This window comes from Crocuta crocuta, unplaced genomic scaffold (assembly GCF_008692635.1).
Source record: "Crocuta crocuta isolate KB4526 unplaced genomic scaffold, BGI_CrCroc_1.0 scaffold313, whole genome shotgun sequence".
In the NCBI taxonomy this organism is placed as follows: Eukaryota; Metazoa; Chordata; class Mammalia; order Carnivora; family Hyaenidae; genus Crocuta; species Crocuta crocuta.
This window is the reverse complement of record NW_027527814.1, coordinates 21,881-31,319: the sequence shown is the minus strand read 5'-3', so window position 1 is coordinate 31,319 and position 9,439 is coordinate 21,881. Positions and strand designations below refer to the sequence as shown.

The window sequence follows — 9,439 nt, the reverse complement described above, 5'->3', positions numbered from 1 at the left end:
CCACCCCGGTCCCACCCAGCCCCCTGGCTTTGCCAGGCCCTCTCTACAGGAAGTCCCCTCAATGGGTCCCTGCTCTGTGCGTGGCTCCAGCCAGAAAAACCTCAGCAAATGTTTCTTTTGGAGTCAGTGTGGGGTGTGGGGCAGGGAGAAAAAAAATTTTTTTAATGGGGATTTTTTTTTTCCCTTTTGCATATGGTGGCACAGATGGGCCCATGATCCATAAAAACTGTTTGCAATTAAACTCCCACTTTGCATGGCTGGGTTTGTCAGTTGTTTGAACCTCGAGTGTGGGGCTCCATACTGACAGGGAGCTGGGGCTCAGGGCAGGGCGGGGCCGGGTTCTGTGGGACGGGCGAAGGCCCCGAAACCTGCCCTGGGCTTGGGGCCCAAGCCGATGGGGCGGCAGGACAGCCAGGCCAGCTTCCTCTCTGGGCACCCCCCAGCCCTCACCAGGAGTCGGGAGTGTGGCCAGGCGGTTGGGGTGGGGCTTGGCAGGGTTTCCCAGCCCGGCAGAGACTTGGCTAGGGCTTGGTGCCCCGGCTGTGGGGGTAATGAGGGGGGAGAGAGAGGAGCTAATCACCGCTCAGCCCTGCCAGAGCCTGGGTCTGGGATGAGCACAGGCAGGAGGGTGGGCGAGCAGCGTGGGCCGTGATGGGGGTCCAGTAAGTGGAGTGCACTGGCAGGTTTAAGGCTGAGGAGCCAGGCGGTGCCAGGAAGGACCGCCAAGAGCCAGAATTGGCTCCTTCCCTGTCCCCAGGGGAAGTGGCCAGGCCTCCGTATGCCTCTGTGAAGCAGGTAGGGAAATCGAGGCAAGCATCGAGAATATCTCAGGGGCCCGGGCTTCCGCTGCCAAACCAACAGGCTCTCTGCATTTGGGAGCCTTTGCAGAGGGCTTCTAGAATAGGGACAAGGGGCCTGCGCCCCTTCTACTGCTCTTGGCCTCAAAATGCCAGCCTGCCACCCCAGCGGCCACCCTGGGGATGCTCGCTTGTTTGGGTTAACAAATGTATCATTTGGCTTTGGGAAATCCTGAGATCGCTAATAATTGTTCCCTGATGAAAAGAAATAAGGCCCTGATACCCCCTTTCCCCCGCCCCTTCCAAGCTGGGAAAGAAAAGTCATAAAAATAGCTTGTTATCTCACCTATTGAGGCTCCGACTGGATGTTACTGCTAATTGGGTATAACATCCTTGTCTTGTTCTCTCAGAAGCTAAATCAAGAAAGCGCCACTGCTGCGAACTAATTATATCTCCGGCCTGCAGCCTGCAGCTTGTCTTTCCCTTTATTGAGTTAAAAAATGGTCGCGAACCTTCATCTTTTATCCCCCCAAGCACCGGGTCCAGGCTGCCCGCCAGACATGGACAGCACTGCAGGAAGGTCTACGAGGGGCTTTGGGGACGGACAGCAAGGTGAGGCGTGCTGGGCGGTGAGCCTTGGCCCCTGGGGCCCACCTGGCTCCCTCCCCTGGCCACCGCCCCAGGCCTCTGGCCTCTCTCCTCCCTGCAGCTGGGCCCCTGTCAGGCAGGACAGCCAGGCCACTGAGCATTCGGTCATTTATTCCTTCAACCTGTTCTAGGTAAGGCTTCAGGTAGAGCAGGGGCAGCCCAGAGCACCGGCTGACCTCGCCCTGGGTTCAAGGAGATGCGGAAGAAAGACGCTGAGATGGGAATGGAGCTTTCTTCTGCTCAAAGAGCTACTACCATAGGTCCCTACCACGAAGTCCACATGCCAAGACCAGCCCTGGCTCCTTCCAACGGCCCCCCGCCCCCGTGTCTCCATATTCCAGCCACATCTAGCCACATGCTGGTCCCTCAACCCACACTTAGTCACACCTGCCAGCCTGCCTCTGGGCTGCTTCTCACGCTGTTCCTTTCCCCCAGAGGGGGCCACCGTCCCTTTCTTAGAAGACTTAGCCCTACCTGTCAGAAGCCCACCGGGCTTTAAGGCCTTCCATGACACCTTCTCCAGGAAGCCTGCCCTGTCTGCCTGCCACCCTCAGTCCTGCTTCAGGCTGTGGACCTCAAGACCGGAGTGTGATGGTCAGCTAGCCACTCAGCGAGGGCATTACCCTCTTCTGCTTACTGGCTCTGAGCCTCGGTTTTCTCATCTCTAAAATGGGTTAAGATTACTTGCTCGAGGTGCTGAGGGGCATGTTGCAAGTGCTCTGCAGAACGATGAATGACAGAATCCAAGAAGGACCAAGCTCTCAGGAAGAGCTCACTCAGTGCTATTATTGTTATGCAGACTGAAAGCATCTGGAACCACCTGGAGCACTTGCAATGAGCAGGCACCGGGCCACACAGACAGGTTTGGTAGGGCGCTGGAGGAAGGGAACTTACACCTCAACAAACAGTTCCTATGACTGTTGAACAACCAAATCCTCAGCGAAGGTCCCCCAGAGGCCCTTATTCTGGTAGCATATGGAGATGGGCCCGTGTGGCCTATGAGCTCGTCAAGGCCAGGCAGGCAAGCCAGCTTCAGCTCCCAGGCCCCACTGGTGGATTGGAGCTGCCTGCCCGGAGCCCTGGAAAGAACCCAAGGTCAGGGGAAGAACTCAGCAGGGGAAGAGAGCAGCGATTGATTGGCGAGGTCTGCCAAGGGCACAGCAGTGGAAGGCAAGCCAGGCCTGCCACAGATTTGCCATCCTTGACATTTTACAGAGGACGCAGCTGAGGCCGGGCTGGGGTGGGAGGTAACTCGCTCAAGGTCGTGCGTCCCATAAACAAAACCGCTGGCTCAGAACTAGATCCCCTCCGTCCCTGCCCAAGGACCCTCCCGGGACAGCCCCACCCCACCCACCAAGCCTGGTACTCTCACGGGGGGAGGGGGGACAGACAGGAGCTTGCACGGAGGGCAGAGGGGTTCTGTCATCCTGCCACGAGGCCCTGGGCTGTCATTTTGCCTTGCTGGGCCTCAGTGTCTTCAGGTATACAACCGGGATAAAAACACCCTTGCCACAATCATATGGGGATTACATGACTGGCCAAAATGCCCAAGCAGAAGCTTAGTCTGGAGCGTTTAGACAGAAATCTCCAAAGTCAGCAGTCGAAAATACCTCCTTCTCCACGGAGCCCTCCCTGGCTATCCCAGCTGGTAGAAATAGTTTCTACCTCTGATTTCCCAGTGTGCTTTGAGGGCAGGGGCCACATCTGGCTTGTTCACTGCAGCCCCCCCTGCTCCGGGCACAATGCCTGCACACTGTGAATTCTCGTACTGTGGTGACAGCCCCACTGCACTATGATGGCGTGTCTGAGGCCTCACCACCTTTTAAGGCGACTGGGCTCGTTCATCTCTGCGTCCCCAGCACCTGGCGGGGAGCCTGGCACGGAGCCGTGATCTCTCTGAATGAACGGATGAATAAAGAGTAAAAATAGCAGTTCCTGTTTACTGCTTGCTTGCTGTGGGTTACTGCCAAGCCTCGCAGCTGCCCTCCCAGGCAGACCCCCGGCCCATCCGACAGATGAGGAGACTGAGGTCCTGCGGATGCTCAGGGCCAGGGCCAAGCCCCAAATTCAGGCCCAGGGACTGCAGGGTGGAAGGCCCCACCACCTCTGCACCTACCAGTGCCAAGCTCGGACCTGGACCCCATGGGGCAGCTGCCCCTGCCTTGGCAGCACGTCCCGGAGCAGACAGCTGGCGGCTGGACCTGCCCCCTCCTCCGAGGGAGACCCCCCTCCCCACAGACTCTGGGTCATTAAGTTCTGCATCATTAAGTCCTTGTCCCTAGGAGCCTGTTCTCAGCCAGCCTCGGCCTTCCCCCCTGACCGCCCAGGTCTTTGTCCTCTGTGCCCTCTGCACAATGGCAAGGGCTCCCAGGGCCCCAAACAGCTGCTGTGGTCAGGATGCTGGTTTGCTCTGGGGCCAGGGAGACTGGCTGGGGCCTGTGCCTGAGCCCACCCACTTCTGAAGGGCTCAGACTCACCCGAGGACACTGCACACTCAAGCTCATCTCATCCACAAGCCGGGGAGAAAACTGCTATTACTTCCTTGAACAGATGAGAAGCGTGAGGCCCAGAGAGGTGAAGTGGCCTGTCTGAGGACACACAGCCAGTGAGAATGCAAGAGCCCAGGGTTCTATCCTAATCTGCAACTCCTGGCAAAGGTTGCCAGACTGACCTCTTCAGCACCAACAACATACCCCACCCCGCTGCCGCCCCCTCCCCCCACCCCAGAGGCCTTCACTGGCTTCAGGCTGTTCTGCCTCTGGACATGTCAAGTACTTAGTTCAGCACTCAAGACCCTGCATACCCTCCTAGTCTTTCTCCCTTTACTTCTGCCCTCTTATAAGCTCCCCTGCCCTTCCTGGTCATGCCACTGAATCTCAAAGTCCCTCTGCCAGCAACATCATCTCTACTCCATGCTGGGCAGATCCATCCAGTCCTCAGGCTGGAGGGAATGAGCCCCCTCTGTCAGGAAGCCCTCCGTGACCAGCCTGGTTTTTCCCTCCTCCATGTCTCTCCTCCAGCCCTGCTTGGGCTCTGACCAGAAATCGAATTAGTTGCAAACTCATCTTCCTCCCTGTGGAGGCTGTGGGCCACCTGATTCCTTAGAGCTCTGCCACCTGCCCCGAGGCCGGCAGGGTGTCCTTGCCCACCCCAATGCCCAGCGCCTGAGTGGACCCAGGGGGTGGAGGAGGGGGTGGCTGGAGCCCAGGCTTGCTCCTTCATCCTCCTCTAGCTGGCCATGCTGTGTCCTGCACCCCCACTTCTGACCACCAACAGACTTTATACTTGTGCTACTTCCTGGCTTTGTGACCTTGGGTAGTGAAGTAGCCTCCCTGTGCCCACGTCCCCTCCCCCCCCCCAGTAAACTGAGGGTGGTAGCAGCACCTGCATTTCTTAGGGCTATGACATCCACCCTGGGGGGTACACAGGTGACTCTCTCCAGGCATGCTCACCACTCTTGTTTCTGTCTGCACCCCTACCCGGTGGCCAGCACATGGATTTGGGGGTCCGAGAGGCTCAGGTTCCAACCACTTACTGGGTATGTGATTCTGGGCACGTGGCTCGTATTCCCCAGGGCCTCTATTTCCCCATCTCTGAAATGGTACTAACTCCGCCCACGCAAATGCAACCCGGATTCATGCGGAACCCCTCTTTTGTTCGAGGCAGGCGGTAGGCACTGGGATATTTCTCAACTAACGAATCAATGGTCCAGGTGTAAGGAATCCATCCCCCTTCCAGCCTCCTCCCCGCCCACCCCAGCCTCCAGAATCCCCTTCCCCACCCCCAGCCCAGTGCAGACTAAAATAGTCATTAGGCAGATTTCAAAAGATGTCAGTAGCTTATAATTATAGTCGACATCCTTCTGAGATAAAAGTGATTACCTTGGATGCAAATCACTTAGCAACCAATCAGGGCGGTGGGCGGTGCCCGCGGAGGTGACCGGCCGGCGTGCGGCCCTCCGCCCGCAGTCAGCCCGGCACAGGCGGAGAAGGCGCACAATAGCTCTTGACACGCAAATGGGTTAACACAATAAAGGCGGCTCCGGCCGCTGCTGGGGGAGAGCAGCAATTCCCGGCCCGCGGGAGGTAATAAAGCGGCCCTTTTGTGCGCGCCTCCTCGTTCTCACCCCCGCCCCGAGCCCAGAGGAATCGCCGCCTGATTGAATTACGGTTCATGAATATGAGCTGCTCGGTTTGCTTCCTCGGGTTTGTGAGGGGCAGGAAGGTGGAGGGGGACAGGAAAGGTTGGGGAGGGGCCCCTAGCCAGGCCCCGGCCGAGCTCAGATGGGAGCCACGTGTGCTCACCACGTGGGGTGCCCTGGGTAGGTGGGTGGGAGACCCAGCGAGGCAGCTGGAAGGGTCCCTGCCTACCCCGCAGCCTTTCTTTGGCTCCAGGAGAGGCAGGAAATGTCATTCAAGGCCCTGTTCTGAGGATGAGGCCCAGAAAGGCAAAGCTACTCACCAAGGTCACACAGCCAACAAGGGTGGACCCATTCCATAGCCTGGCTCTGAACCACGAATCACTGCCCACCACTGGGGGTTAAGCAACGCAGCCCAGCCCCGCCCCCTACCCGGCCAGAGCAACTGTGGCGCTCAGAAGGGATAGGGGATGGGTGAGATTACGTGGAATTAGACAAGTGATAAGGATTACTGGGGGCTGGGGGGAGGGAGCTAACCTTGAGAGAGGAGACTGCCCGGGGTTACCATCCCCGTTGAGGGAGCCCTGCCGGGTCCTCTCCCCTGCTTAAACCTCTCCCATCTACTCAAGTCTCGGGGACACACCCACCCGGAGGCCACCCCCTCTCATTCAGCACACCCCAGCACTTGGAGGCCGAGCCCAAGGACCAGAACACTCTGCACGCCTCTGCCAGGCAGATCCCTATTTGTCCTGAGAGTCACCTTGTACCCCTCCCAGAGGGCCCTTCTCAACCTCCAGGCTGGGTCACGTGCCACGTGTACCAGAGTTGCCACTGACCTGTCTACATCCTTGACTTCCCTACCAGCTAAGTGCCTCCTGAAAGGGTCCCTGCAGTAACTGGGTGAAGCCTCACCCCGTGCCGAGGGGAGCCCCGAGGGGCAGTGACAAGGAGCCTAGGGCCAGCTCTCTCAACCCCTCTAGCCAGGCAGGCTTCCTGTCCCACCTTCCTTCCCCCAGTGCTGGAGAAAAGGGGTGCCAGGGGTGAGGGGAGCACACTGTCCCCAAGGCCCGGACAGAAGTTGCTGCTCTGCTCAAAACTATCCTGTAGGTAATGGGGAGGCAGGATTCACACCCAGGTTTCAGTGCAGGAAGGAACCTGGTGAGGCCAGACTCCCTCCATAGCCAACAGCCCCCAGACTTTTGCAAGAACCCGGTCCAACAAGTGGCATAAGGCGTCCTCCACCCGTGGAAGGGTGCGGGAAGACCTGTGGACTCCGGAGCCAAGGCACGTCAGAGCCAAACCTCTGAGGCTGCCTGGCTGAGCACCTGAGCCTGTTTCTTGTCCGTAAAATGGGCCGCAGCACACAGGCCACTCCAAGCAGTAACTGAGATCCTATACAATGCTTGGCACACAGGGAGACGCTGGGTAAGCTGGCACTCCCTCCTGCTCGTCGCCTGGTGCTATTGCCAAGCCCAGGGAAGGGAACAGAAGGAATTGCCCAATTCTGACAGCCTTTCCCTCCGCTTTGGCTGTGGAAGTGTAAATACTCCACGGAGGGCCTCCAACTGCCTGTGTTTGTGGAGCTCTGGCGCGCGCTCCGGGTTTGTTTCTAAACCGGGAAGCTTCGAGAGGCAGTGCAAACAGCCCTTCTGCCCACCTCTCCCACTTCTCCCCCCATCTGCTGTTGCTCTGTCCTTGGAAGCCTGTGTGTTTAACGACACCATTTCAGCTGGAAATATCATCTCCCTGCCAAGCCCCCAAAAGCAGCTCCACTGATATTTATTGACCTGTTAATCTAGCTGGAGAGCTGGGTAGGAGAAGAGAAAAAATGCTGGCTGCGGAGAGACGAGGGCCTGGCTTCTCATAATGACCCCCACCCCCGACACACACATACACACACACACACACACACACACACACACACTTCCCTCTGCTCTCACCCAACCCCACGCTGAAGCAATGACACAGTTCTCTAACCTTTACCTCAAAATGTGATCTCGGCCGTTTCACCCACATCCGACAATGGTAGCAATTGCTGGAAGGAACTCAGAAAAGAAATCAAAGAACCAGCAGTAGGATACTAGCTGGTGGGTGGGGGGATCTCTGGGCCTTCACAAGGAACACCCCAGTGCCTGGAGGGTGTGGAGAAGAGAGGGCTGGTGCCTGACCCCCATCAAAGCTGGCCCCTGGCAGGGGCACACTTCATTCAGACCTTGGCACCGACGGGCCTGACTTGCCCTCCGTTCACTTAATGAGCACCACACTGTGCCTGTCAAAATCATCTTAAATACCAAAAGGCGAGCAGAGCAGACAGGAGTTCGGGCTTGGCCAAGACCCTTCATCCTGGGGCTGTGCAGCAGGCGGAACCCCCCAACTTGGGGGGTGGCAGGCAGCAGCTTCCCTGGCTGGGGGAGCACACACTTTTTCCTGAGTGAAAGTGGCCTGTTTTAAGGCAGGGGTCCCCCATCTCTCCAAGGACCCTGGGAACTTCAGCCTGCTGGATGTGTGTATGGTGGGGTTTGAGGCTTTTGCAGTAGCATCCCTTTTGAAAGCATAAAGTTGCTCTGTTTGGCAGTCCTGAGCCCCCAGGCAGTGCCAGGCTATACGGGCAAAGCTGAACACCTGTCCTTGGGGGGAGGAGCTTCAGCAGGGACAGCTGGCACTGTGCTTCCCTCCCCCACCTCATCGAAGAGCTGGGGATTTAGGTCAGAGGACTATAGTTGAGAGTGGGGGAATCTGCCTTCACCCCTCCATTACCCAAAGGCATCAGGTCCCGCCTGGGGTTACCACGACCCCGCCCCCTCCGGCCCTGGGTCAAGGCAAGTCGCGGCGCCCCAGCAACCCGTGACGTAGGAAGCCTGGCAGTGACGTCACGCTGTGGCCCCACTGGGGAACCCACCATCCTTGCAAGATTTTTTGAGGAACGAGGGCTGTACAGGAGACCCTGCTATGGTCTAGCCTTGGGGGGCACAATCTTCAAACGCAGCCACCTGCATGGCCAGGGCTCTACATCCCCCTCTGAGCTGATTTGTCCCCTGAGGCTCTCAGAGGCTGCTTGGAAGAACCCCAGGGTTCCAGTCCTCCATGACGCGGGAGTTCCCCGGGAATTTTCGGATGACAGAGCTGCTACCTTTGTCTGTTGGCTTTAGGGGTAGGATGACCTTTCCTCTCTGGCGGACGCCTCGCCCAGGGCTCCGTGGAGTCCCCACAACCGGCCCTCACCTCCACTCTGGCCGCTTGGCCGGTCTAGACAAGTTGCGGGTGAGAAGGAAAGGGGCTTGGGCGGGGGGGTGGGGGGGAGACAAGGAGCNAAGGAGCACCAATGCTTAAAGATTCCCAACAGCTCAGGGCCCCTTTATTTCCGATCCGGCAGCCCAGACGCCAGGGAGTGCCCCCAGCTCCAGCCCGGAACCCCGCCCCGCGCAACTCACCAGATCAGCCAGGCCGTTGAAGGGCACCAGGTCTCAGCGGCGACGACTCTCCGCTCGCCAGGTCGCAGCCATGCAGAGGCGGCAGAGGTTGCCTGAGGGAGCCCCCCTTGGGGGCCGATGCCTCTCTCCGGGTGGAAAGGGACGCTGTCGGTGAGGGTGANCGTCCGGCGGGCGGCGCTGCGCCTCCCCTGGGGGTCCTGCTCAGGGCTGCAGCTCGGCCCGCGCCGCTCCCCGGGGCGCCCTCTCCGCCCGCGCCAGGAGCCGGGCGGCCGCGGCCCCTCTCGCCGGCCCCAGCTGCANCTTTTCGCGGCAAAATTCAAAGGCCGGCGGGGCTGCTCTCCAACCTCCTCCCCCAAGCTGGGGTGGGGCGGGACTTGCCGCGCGAGGACTGCAACTCCCGGCATGCAGCGCGCCGGCGCCGGGCG

At 59.1% G+C, this 9,439-nt stretch overlaps 1 protein-coding gene across 2 annotated transcripts in view; it reads right to left on the bottom strand.

Annotated features, from left to right (window-relative positions):
- The window catches only part of FAM222A (family with sequence similarity 222 member A), a 55,880-nt gene extending 46,727 nt beyond the window's left edge, over nt 1–9,153 (bottom strand). For both annotated transcript variants that reach the window (XM_077775352.1, XM_077775356.1), the window contains exon 1: nt 9,015–9,153. The gene's annotated coding sequence lies outside the window, so the exon portion shown is untranslated. The remainder of the gene's footprint in view (nt 1–9,014) is intronic.
- Nucleotides 9,154–9,439: the final 286 nt, after the last annotated feature.